This window comes from Amborella trichopoda, chromosome 13 (assembly GCF_054954075.1).
Source record: "Amborella trichopoda isolate Santa Cruz 75 chromosome 13, AtrichopodaSantaCruz75HAP2 v2.0, whole genome shotgun sequence".
NCBI lineage: Eukaryota > Viridiplantae > Streptophyta > Magnoliopsida > Amborellales > Amborellaceae > Amborella > Amborella trichopoda.
The window spans coordinates 7,951,544-7,961,942 of NC_142348.1; positions in this window are offsets into that span (position 1 = coordinate 7,951,544).

Genomic DNA, 10,399 nt, shown 5'->3' on the forward strand with positions numbered 1-10,399 from the left:
TTGCAGTTCAGAACAAAGACAAAGGTTGTTTTGTAGAGACTCTTTTAGAGAGTTGAAGAAGGACTTGGCAAACAGTCGAAGAAGGACTCGGTAGAGAGACGAAGAAGGACTCAACAGATGGTCAAAGAAGGACTCGACAGATAGTCGAAGAACGACTCGACGGATAGTCGAATAACGACTCGGTAGATAGTTGAATAACCACTCGGCAGATAGTCGAAGAACGACTATTTTCATATGCCATTTTTAGAGGTGGATTTAGAGGCAATTTCAAATTCGGCTCACCAAAGGTCTAGCATCGGAGGGAGCACGACATCAATGGTTTCCGCAAGAACCCAGCAGAGATCAGAGAAGTCCGGGTAGGTCATAGAAGACCAATTAGAGATGTCCGGGTAGGTCGCAGAAGACCAAATAGAGATCATAGAAGATTTCACAAATCGTAGAGAATTCATATATCGCAAAGAAGGCCAAGCACTGATCACAGAAGGCCCAAAGAAGATCGCATAAACCAAAGAAGTTTCCAACTTCAAAATTGCATATTTTTAATTTTTTCTCATTTCCTTTGAGTGAATGCAGAGTTCAAAAAAATTAAAGTTCCAAACACTCGTTCACCCCAAAAAATGATAAGTAAAGGGATTTGGAACTTCATGTTCCGAAAGGTGACACAATTTTTTTGGTTGAATAACTAGCTTAGAATTTCAACTTCCAAACCAATTGGCTCACAAAACAAATGATTCGGAACTTGAAGTTTTAAACTAATCCCTCGGTTGAGAAAAAAAAAAGCATCAGTTCCGAACTTGGCATCCCAAACTAGTGGTATTTTGGGGAAAATAAAAAATGAAAAAGGGACATGTGCATAAAATAGGAAAAATAAGGGACATGTTTTTATCTTTAAACAATCTGCAATATTAAAAACACTTGTATTTTTTTAATCATTCTAATAAATATATTACTTATAAAAAAAAACTATCAATTTCAGTTCAAGTGAGAGATTTGAAATTTTAGGAAAGGGTGAAAGGGAGTCCTCCTATTTCTTATTTTTTTTTTACATGTTTCAATTGTGATTCTTAATTTTTATTTTATTGTCAACTTAGAGTTGACATGATAAATGATTCAATTTTCCACCTATTACTTAAAGGGAATGATGCTTCAAATATATTACTTAAAGGGAATGATGCTTCAAATATATTACTTAAAGGGAATGATGCTTCAAATATATAACTTCTACTAAAAAAGGAAAAGTTTATAAAGCCAAGGCTCTACACAATCAAATTTTAGCCTACCTCAAAAATTTTACTAGTAGAAGTTGTTTTGATGCCTAAATATCATCAAATTGATCATCTCGACATCCAGATGCATAGACATGAAAAGAAAAATGGATTTCAAGTTTTGAAAATAGTGTAATGCATTTTTTTACCGTCAAGTTTCAAGATTTCCAAGTTTTCATAGATCCATCGATCTATACTATTTTTGAAACTTTAAAATTTATAAATAAAGATGAAAATATATTTTAAGGCTATCACAAAGATTTTCAATATTGAAACAATATTTATCAATACTATTTGAAGGTAGGCTCTAATTTGATTGTTTAGAGCCTAGGCTCTATACAAATCACACCCTACTTAAAATGGTGTAGTTCATATAAGCATTTGCTATAAACAATCAAAGTAATGTGTACCTCCAAATCCTCCAAGAAAATGCATATTTGGCACAAAAACCCTATGGTACCCTGAAAAATCATTTCTAGCCTTGATTATGAAATTCAAAACTCCAAATATAATGCAAATCAAGTAGATCTAAATGCACTTTAAAATCTTCAAAAGGGGTTGTCTAGATCATAGTTAGCAAGTCGGGGACTATCAATAAATCGGCTTACCATAAAAGCGAAAAAAATAAATCATTTTTATTTTAAAAGTCAGATGAAAAATTCATGGATCGGCAAAATACTTCATGTAAAGATATCTCCAATATATTGGATTAGGCTCAAAAAATCGGAGTAAAAAAATCAGATAAGTTAAAATGTTAGAAATTTTGAAATTCTAAAAAATAAAAATTATGTCAATACTATCAATAACTAATCCATTCATAAAAACTTTACTAAACTAATATAATTAAGTCAATTAATTTAGATATCTCATGATTCTCATCCAATATTAAATACAAGATTAACTAGAAATATTCAAAATTAAGCATAAGGTATGGTAGAGTCAAAGAAAAGTTATGAGATCGGGAAGGTGTAATCCCCAAGTCATGTAGCCATGTATCATCATCATCATGATCATCATCATCTGAAGATGTGTCCTCATTTTCCGCATGTTTGGAAACCTCTTATAGTAATGAACAAAGTTGTTCAAGATTAATTGCATTACAATCTCGAATTTCATTATCACGTGATGCGGCCATCATCTTCGAATTCACTCGTATGTAAATCAAGTCGATTAAACATAGTTGGTGTCAATTTATTCATTTTTTTTCTTTGAGTCGTTTCAAAAGCATTCCAATTTCTTTCGCACGCGCGATGAGCTATATGGTTGGCTCAAAATCCAAATGGCAACTATTTGAACTAGTGGAATGCTTTATCCACCTACTTCCCACTAAACTCCTACATAAATGAGAAATTTTTAGCCACACACTCAAAAAACAATTGAAAATGGGATAAAATTTATTTTCTTAAAATACTGAAAAAACAAATAATACAAGAAGATACAAAAAGTTAATAATTAATTAAGAAACTTATGAGGATGAGTTGTTGACAATAATCCCAATGCAACACCATCAAATATATTTGAATCCCGTATATGATACTTCAACAACTCTAAAAAAAAATGCAGTTTTTAGTTTTACTTGGAGCATTGAATTTGAAATCAAGGTAAAGCCATTATTCACTTAAGTATTATTAAGTTTAACAAACCCACCATACATTAAAGTTTGATTAAGAAATGCAGTAGCAGGATGAATAAGGTGAATTATATTTCCCTGTCGTCTCTTTTCAAACATATTCACCAATTCAATATACCTAAATTCATTGTCATTACAGTTTCTCTTTAGTGCTTCCCTTGCCCTTTCCATTGCTTCATGACTCCTCACTATCACCCAAATGAAGCACTTTGATAAGAGGCGTTAATATAGTGATTGCATCTGTCGCATCATTCCAAAATTTGGACATTTTAATTATTTATGTGATTTTTGTATCATTTTTACTATTGCGATAATTCATAACTCTCCACTCAGATGATGCAACCATCACTCAGAAACTCTCTTCTACTTGTGATACATATTGAATCATAAAAAAGTTAGTAGTAAATATAGTTTTACCATACTTTTTCAATTCACTTCCATTAGTATGTTTTTTCATTAAATATAAAACAATGGTATGCCAATCCATAAAATCAACTATAAACTTAGCATCCTTAATGACATTTTGCACCTAAATAATATTTTTATCATTGTCTTTTAGGAGCAAATTTAACCCATTGGTAAGCTCACAATGTTTTATGACTATAAGATAATCTCAATTCTATTAGATCATCAGCAAGTACATAATTTGATCAATTGTCAGTCACAAGATGAATGATATTTTGTGGTACTAACTCTTCAATGACTTGAACAAAAATCTTTTCAAGAAATAATACAATTATGCTACGCTCAGATACCTCAAATGCATTTACAAAAATTGATCCCTTCTGACAAGATGCAACAACAATGACAAATGACTGATTTTTCATATCCGATCAGATATCTGACATCAAAGTACATCCTGATTGAACTCATTACTCTTTTATTGGAGCTACATATAAATCGACATTTGTTTTAAGTTCATGTACCAATTTATTACGAACAGATGGGTAACTTGACATTGTGTAACTAATACCAAAATTGATACATGTATTTATCATATTGATAAATGATAGTGCATTGCTAACATTAAATGCAATATTATTCATAATAAATGTACGAGCAACTTCTTTGTCAACGCAATCTTTATTTTTTTTATTCAACAATAACAGTAAAGAACTTTATTACAAACATGAACTAGTAGTAAAGGTACTTAAGTTTATCGAACATTGATAAACATTTTGAACATATGAGGTAATTTTATTATTTTCCTTTGGAGGCTTAAAACATACCTCGTGTGTCACAGAAACATCCAAAGCTTGTATATCATTCGGTACTTGAAGACAACTTTTATATCATTCTCAAGTGATATTTAAATCACCGGCAAAATTGCAATACAATTTATGTCATCTTTCTTCACAATAATCCCAAAATGGATCTTTTGACCTAACCATTGTATCTTCTTTCTAGTTTTTTAATAAAAAATAAATAAATAGAATATATAAGTATACACACATTTGGGGTTCATGCTCCTTATAAAAAATAAAGTAATAAGTTCATGATAAATACACCATATGAATTTCTTCATTAAATGTTTTAACAAACATCACACCTACTTCGTACATATAAAAAAATAAAATACATCATATAATTTTTCACATTAAATACTTTAACAAAGATCACACCTACTTAAATACATACCAAAAAGAGTACACCATATAATTTTCACATTAAATACTTCAACAAATATCAAACCTACTTAAACACATGCCAAAAACATGTACCATATAATTTTTCTCATTAAATACTTTAGCAAATATCACACCTAGTTAATTACATACCAAAAAAAATGCATAATTTTTTTTTATCATTAGATGTTTTAACTATGGTATAGTCACTTTATAATTATGGTTAATGATTAGGGTTTATATTTTATATACATGCAGTTTGGGTCCTCTATTTATAGAGAGAGAAACACAGGGGATCGTAGCTTGGGTCCTCTGGTTCTCCACGAAGATTTCCTACATGCTTCATCCAAATTTTTTCAAAGCCATTAATTTCCCTCTGCAAATCATCCAATCCAGTTTTGCCTGCCCCTTTAACTCCTGCCAGAAGCTTCTCAAAAGAAATTGATGAAAAGCCACTCGTCAGTGATAATGGAAATGATCGATAATTTGACCAAGAGGGTTCCTTACTGAAATTCAACCCCGCTCCATTTCCAATCGGAACAGAGCTCCTTATTCTCATGAGCTTTCAAAGACAACTACGATAATCCAACAAAACACTTCACCTTTAGAGGCTATTCCTTACTGTTAATTCTAAAGAGAGAAACAAGGCTCGGTTCATTTTCTTGGGTTTTCATTTGTAAGATTCATAGAAGAATGGAATGACGGTTTTCTCTGTAATTAGCACCTATTTGTTAAATTCTACCTGTAGTTTTAGAGAGAGAAAATGAAATGGGGGATACAAAAATTGATTTGTAGGAGCAAGAAGACTGTGGTACAATGGAGTTTTTCTCTTTAATTTGCAGGAGCAAGAAGACTGTGGTTCAATAGGGTTTTTCTCTGTAATTTGCAAGACCCTAAAATTACTCTGGATTGCAAGAAGAATCTATTTAGGTTTGTTGATTTTAAGCTTTTTTTCTTTTAAGTTTTTGTATTCATTTAGGAATGCCATAACTATTCAAGGTTTAATGTATATGTTTCCTAGGAGAATCTCTCATGATCCTTTGACATGGCCTTTATGTGTCCATTAGCATGTGATGCTCTATTCAAAAGTTTTATTCCCTGAACAAATACGCCCATATGTTTCTCAACAATCTTATAGATTCTTCCAACAAATAATCACAAAAATTTGGTTTTTGCATCTATATGATTTCTTATATAATAATTCTGTTTACACAATGATTTGCAAGTAAACAGTATTTTATTTGCACAATAACTACTGAAATCTATATTGACATGTTTAAGTTAAAAAGAAAAAGAAAAAGAAAAGAAAATCATACCTTCAATCTGTAATACGGTTTTGAAGAAGAACATAATTTTAGCATAAACCCTAAGATAATAAACCCTAAGTCCTAACAATACATAAATCCAGTGAGGATAAAAATTTTCATTTTAGGAATAAAATGTGTTTTTAACGTTATTATGAATAAAACACGTTTTTTTTATCAACTTTTTAAAAAAATGCCATTTTAACCGTTTTTCAAAAAACCTCTGATTTTTTGAAAAAATCGACGATTAATTGCCCGATTTGCTAACTATGGTCTAGATAATATATTACAAGATTAACTAGGTTTAGGACTTGAAATCCTTTTTTTTTTTCTATATCCATAGACAATGTTCAACCAAAGGATTTTCCATCTTCAAGACAACCTTTTCTATTGAACTTTTCAATTGTATAGTATAAGGTTGACACCTTATATAATTTTTTCTTTAAGAAGGTATCAAATATCTATAAATCGATTAAACCACCTCAAAAAAAATCAATTAAGTGGTTACATCAACCAATTTACCTATTGTTGGGTGTAATTTTGAGACACTCAAGTGTAATAGTAAATGCATAAGATCAATTGTCGAGATCAATTCAAGAACTACGAAGATCAAGATCAAACGGTTTCACAAAAAAAGGAACCCTATGAGAGGTCAATATATATGATTTCAAGATATGCATATAAGATATACCTTAGATATCATACATGGGGTGTAATATAATCAAGATGTGCTATCCAAGGCCCCAATATACATTGAAAATCTATAGTTGGTCACCCACACAACTTAACCCCCCCCCCAATATACATTGAAAATCTATAGCTTGTCACCCACACAACTTAACAGTTGACCTACTCAAAATCTATCGAAAACATCTTAATATGAGACCAAACCATGGGACCTATAGTCCCATGCCATACTATGTGTCTCCAACAATATTGGAGAAGTTTGGAAACCAACCGATAAGTCTTTAGAGCAGTTTTTGTAATGGTTGGGGATAAGACTCATTGACCAAATGGTTTTCTCTTGGTGTTCTTTCAAAAATTTTAGGATGTGGTGAAGGTTGATATCATCCTCATGGTTAAGGAGTTCTTTAAGAGGGGAGTAATAAATACAAATCTTAATTTCATCTATATTGTTTTGATCCTGAAAAAATCCGATATGGAAAGCTTAAATGATATGTGCCTAATAAGCCTTCTTACTAGTCTACACAATTAGCTACGAGATTAAAATTTGCTTTGCCTAAGACTATTGGTGGTACTCAAACAACCGTTATTCAAGATAGTATCTTAATTAAACAAGAATTGCATGCACTGTTGCAAATTTAGTAATAAATGTGGTGTTATGTGGAAACTATATCTTGATTAGACATATGACAAAGTTGAATGGGATGTGCTGCGTGAAATCATGCGGGTTATGAGCATTGGCCTAAAGTGGAGGATGTGGACAAAAGGTTGTCTATCCAATTATTATTTCTCCATTTTGATCAATGGAAGCTCCAAAAGCTTCTATAAAGCTAGTAGGGGGTTGAGGCAAGGAGATTCTTAGTCTCCATTTTTGTTCACTTTAATGGTGGATGCATTTAGTTTTATACTTGGTAGGGTGGAAGATAAGGGTTCATTTCAAGGCTTTAAATTTTCAGGGTCAGGTCCAAGCATTATCTATCTTCAATACATCGATGATACATTATTTTTTTATCATGTTAAAGCTCGTTAAATCATTTCCCTAAGAAGATTTATGATATCCTACGAGGTAGTTTTGGATATGAATGTAAATTGGGACAATTGTTTTGGCTGGCATTGCTTACCCAAGTGGTGTTACTGAAAGTCTAGCGGTACTATTGGAATGCAAGTTAAAATATTTTCTTATTAAGTACTTAGGTACTCCAATTTTGATTGGTAGGCTACCGAGATTAGTTTGGGAATCTATAGTGCAAAGGTTTATTGTGAAATTGGATCTTTGGAAGGTCAAATATCTCTCTTTAGGTGATCATATATCAATAATTAAATCAACTCTCTTTAGTTTACCCATATACCTTATGTCTCTAATCACCATGCCTAATGAGATTGCACACAGGTTGGGAGAGAGCCTACACACCAAAAATGGAGGAGAGCCTTGATATAAGGAGGTCGTGGATGATGAATAAAGCTATTTTGTCCAAATGGTAGTGGAGAAACGGTCAAGGAGACTTACAATTTTGGGAAGAGGTATTTGTTGCCAAATATGGGATTGATAGAAATCAGTTGTTCATCGATGGAGGGAGGAGTGAGAAGTTTGTCTCTATGTTTTGGAAAGATATAGTTCAATGTTAGGGGTTAGTTGTGAGAAACTCAAGATGGCTCATGGGTTGAGGTGAGAAAACACTATTCTGGTTTCACAAGTGGCTAGGTGATGCTCCCTTAAAAGTTTGCTAGCTGGATGTCTTTAATGATTTTAATGACAAATTTATTAAGGTGTTTGGTGAGCTTTAAGATATGGTTTTGGGGTCATATGAAATGTTTAATGCAAATATAATAGTGTTCAAGATATTTTAATTGAGCAATTGACATCTTTTTTGCAAGAATTTAAGAACATTTATTTGTCATCTGGGGTTGGGGACAAAATTTGGGAGCACGCAACAGACGGTGTTTTTGTCAGTGCATCTCTCTATAGTTTGTCCTTCCATCATTTTTTGAGATGGTTGGAACCTAGAAGAGCTAAAATTTTATAAGTGGCCAACTTCTCACAAGATTCAAACTTTTATTTGATTTATGGCTATGGGAAAATTGTTAACAATTGATCAACTGAGAAAAAGATGGAGAATATTGGTGAATATTTGCATAATCCATGACAGAGAAAATGGAATCATCTATTTTTCCATTGCACTAATTCTCAGGAGCTACGGAACTGGCCTTTGGGATGATGGGTATTTCTTGAAATATGTCAAGGAGGTGCTCTAACATTTTAGACCAATTAAACTTGTCAACCAAAAATTGGGAAAATAATTTTCAAAGCTTTCAAAGCTGCTATTTTATAGGAAATTTGGAAAGAAAGGAACCAATTTTTTTTAGGGAAAATTCTTAAATGAGATTACCATTAGGTATAGAATTATAGAAAACATCTTTAATTGGATGCCAGTCAAGAAGGAATACATTGGTATCTCTAAGGTTGATCTTTTTGCATCTTGAGAATGTTGTGAAAGTGGTTTAAAGAAAAATATGTGTCTTCCTTCTTGGTAGGGATGGATATGGGCCAGCCCAGCCCTAGCCTAGTCCCTATAGGGCTGACTAGACCGAGCTAACAGGGCATTCGGCCAATGACCACCCCTACTTTTTTGGGTGTCCTCTCTTAATGGTACGTTGAAATTAAAATTTGTTGGCATTTCTTTAGGGAACCCTAGTCTAATAGGAGTAGTAATATTAATTAAAGATCTTATGGGGCACATTATTTTATCTTATCCTAGGCAATGTGGTTGTCACTGCTAATGAAGCTTACATGCATATGGTATTACAAGGTTTGAGGCTTTTTGCAAGTCTAATCGTAAGCACATACGATTAATGGGAGGGGATTTGCAAAATGTGGTTCACTAATGCCCAAATGAGCTAAGAGTCCCTCAGAGGTTAAGGTCATATGGGTGCAACTTCCCGATTTACTAGATGGTTGGGCGGTTGCTTTCAATCGTGTGTATGGGGAAGCCAATGGAGAGGTGGATCTTATTGCTAAACTGGGGGGATGCCATGGTGGTTCATGGCTCCATGTAATATTTTATGCGATTGACTTTGCAATTCTCTTATATTAATAATATTCAATACTCTTTACGAATGGGGTTGGGGTTGTGGTGGTAGTACCACATGAGCCCCAATCAAAGGTCACGCTCTCCGTTCATACTAACAGTGTCAAAAATTGATTATTTCCAAAATGGGTAACGGCTTGTATTTTACCTTTTTAATTGAAACCATACACAATGCATATAAATAATACTTAGAAAGCTCCATCATGGATACACCATCCATAGTGTGTGTAGTATAACAAAGGTTCATACACCATTCGTCACGATTTATGGTGGATGGACCTTTCATCACTAAAGATGGACGGTGGATGGACCTTTTTGTACACAGTATGTATATAATGTACATTGTTAATTAAGTTTTAACATAATATACTTTTTAAATTAAGTTTAAAGTTGTAACATAACTTATACGCCAATCATGCTCATTAACGGTTGGATGTGGTTTGCATAAGATTTAGGCTTTATGTGGAAAGGTAATGGAATGCTTCGAAAATAGAAATGTACTTTTCTAGCATATGGAACTTCCATAATGACTTGAAAATCTATTGTCATCCTAATTATAAAACTTGAAGCTCAAAAAATGGTACATATATGATGGATTTAAAAGCACCTGAGAATAGACTGCCTTTGAGTTTATAATGATATCATCCTAATTATGAAACTTGAAGCTCAAAAAATGGTACATATCTGATGGATTTAAAAGCACTTGAGAATAAACTGCCTTTGAATTTATAATGATATCAAGATCGTTGTTTTAGATGGATTAAAACCCATTTTTTTTAGGTCTACAATTGTAGGTCAATATGAT